The sequence below is a fragment of the Perca flavescens genome, chromosome 21 (genome assembly GCF_004354835.1).
Source record: "Perca flavescens isolate YP-PL-M2 chromosome 21, PFLA_1.0, whole genome shotgun sequence".
Taxonomy (NCBI): domain Eukaryota; kingdom Metazoa; phylum Chordata; class Actinopteri; order Perciformes; family Percidae; genus Perca; species Perca flavescens.
Genome location: NC_041351.1, coordinates 21,359,451 through 21,361,831, shown reverse-complemented (window position 1 = coordinate 21,361,831; position 2,381 = coordinate 21,359,451). Strand labels below are relative to the sequence as shown.

General features: G+C 40.3%; 1 protein-coding gene across 1 annotated transcript in view; it reads left to right on the top strand.

Moving 5' to 3' along the window:
• The first annotated feature begins 1,572 nt into the window (after positions 1 to 1,572).
• LOC114547607 (bone morphogenetic protein 2) overlaps positions 1,573 to 2,381 on the top strand; it is a 258,058-nt gene continuing 257,249 nt past the window's right edge. Inside the window, exon 1 of the mRNA XM_028566873.1 lies at positions 1,573 to 1,680. The gene's annotated coding sequence lies outside the window, so the exon portion shown is untranslated. The remainder of the gene's footprint in view (positions 1,681 to 2,381) is intronic.

Below are 2,381 nucleotides of genomic sequence, written 5' to 3'. Positions count from 1 at the left end.
AGCAGCCCTGCATGAGTTATAGAAGATCCCCACCCGTGCGATCCCACCGAGCTTGAGTTATGCTCCCACTGCCCCTTGTTGTCTTTTGATCACAATTCATCTCCGTGTGTTTTGTGTCGACCTTGCCTTCTGACACACCGAGCAGAAATGTGAGCGTGAGATAACGTGAAGATTTTTGGATGTCGTCTCTTGGATATTGCTAAATAGTTTTCTGCTGATTGGTTAATGTTGGTCTGGGATGGGATCGTTTGTAGAGTTACACTTTACTTGAAGGTATCTACATAAGAGTGACGTGACACTGTCATAAACATGTCATAAACATTATAATCAATGAAACAACGCTTCTGTCATTAAGTGTCATTTGGTTTTTGTCATGACAAACAGGGTTAGGGTTAGAGTCAGGGTTCATGTGTCATGACAAGTAATGGTTAGGGTTAGAGTTAGGGTTAAGGTTCATGTGTCATGACAGTGTCATGTGTTCATGACAGTGTCATGTCACTCTTATGTAGATACCTTCAAGTAAAGTGTTACCGTTTGTAGTTCATAGTAGTGATGTTACGTTCTGTGCCGAGGCTTCGAAGCGTGTGTTGAGAAATCCCGGAAGTTTTCCGTGAAGCGCGTATCGAGGCCTGTGTTGTTTTAGACGACGTCATTGATGACATCCGAAGACTCGCCGCCCGTCCGTACTTCGTGACCGGTTTATGAAGTTGTTTGAATCTACACCTTTTTATTATACATCCATGATCTACAAGAGGACATTTACTGTCCTCTGCCCGGTACAACCCATGCCACTTCCCAGTTTTAGAATAGTCTACTAATATTGCCCCTCCTGCTATTATATTATGACCAAAAGGATTGATTTACACACTTTTGATAGCCCCATTCCTCTCAAGGCAATCCATTTATTGTACAGTTATGCTATTTTTATTATACCACCAGAAAATGCACACAATATTGATATAAATGGATTACGTGGAAATGTATTTTTCTTCATCGTTACTTCTAAGCATTTACTGGCACAAAGTCCAGTCAAAAACTGTCTCTGATACAGTGTATCACAGATCACATTGGTCATCTGTAATGCATCTGTCTGTTTTACACTCTTTGACCAACGGGTGGTATTGTGAGCAAGTGAATCCTCGAAAAATGAACCCTTTTTGGAACGCTTCAATGCTTCATGAGGCTTCATCTTTGCCATCACTAGTTTATAGCCATAAAGAATTATGGGAGGTGAGTTATTCTGGGTGATACAGATTTGTATGAATTTGTTAAATCAATCAACCTTTTCCTTGATCCTGCCTCCAAAGCAGTAAGGCAATGAGAAGAACAGGAGTTTAGATTGAAAAAGAGGGAACGAAGAACTGAATATCTAGGCCTATAAAAGAGGTCAAAAAAATATAATTCTACTCAAAATTAGCAACAACAAAACAGGATGTGAAACAAACTGACTTAACTGAATGGGACACAAGGGGACAAATATCCGGATTGGCCAAACCAAAGGACACACAAGGGGGAAACCAAGATGGACATAAGCAATTAATATAAAACCAAGCTAAACCACAATCCCCCCTGCAACATGGCAGCACATGGTATGGCTCAATTGGCAGGTCACATGATTTAACAGTTCTCAAGCCTTGGCCATGCCTTTTCGTCACCAGGAAGAACCTCCCAACCAGCATGGTAACAAGACAAACTTTTATGATTAATATAACAGAAAAATTATTATTTAACCCTACAATGGAAAATGTGTGTACTTCATTTAAACAGTGTAAGGCTAAAAGCAGATAAATATATAGATTACAAATCAAATAAATGGTGTAATGTGTACTTTTGTGTGCACAAATTGTTTGGGGTGTGGCAGACTCCAAAATAAATCAATCTGTAATTAAGAGAACGGAATGAAGTTGTGTACAATATAATCCTTGCTGGCTGTTACCGTTTGTGGCTTCGGCCACAACACCCCTGGACCGCAATCGTCGAATCATGGCTTAGTCACCATGACTAGGCCCAGTAGGTCTGTGGGCCTCGCGGAAGAGTTTAGATTGTGCTGCCTTTTCTTCAATACACTCCAAAACCAAATACACAAGGACAAAAGTGTGAGGAATGGATTAAACTGTGTTTATCTGCTCTAACGTCATCATGCCTGGCTAAATAGAGTAAGTGTTACTTTCCAAAGGCAAGGGGCATGTCATCAGCTAACCGCTCTCTTTTATAATAAGATCATAGTAGAATCAGTAATGTTTGAAAAATACCTGTTTAGGATTGGAACATCTGTTGCGTTGGAGCCAAGGTGTTAATAGGCTCCAGAAAAACTAGGGTTACGTGTTTGGCAACAGCTTTAAAAGGATAGTTTGGATATTGTCAAGTGGGGTTGAGGTACA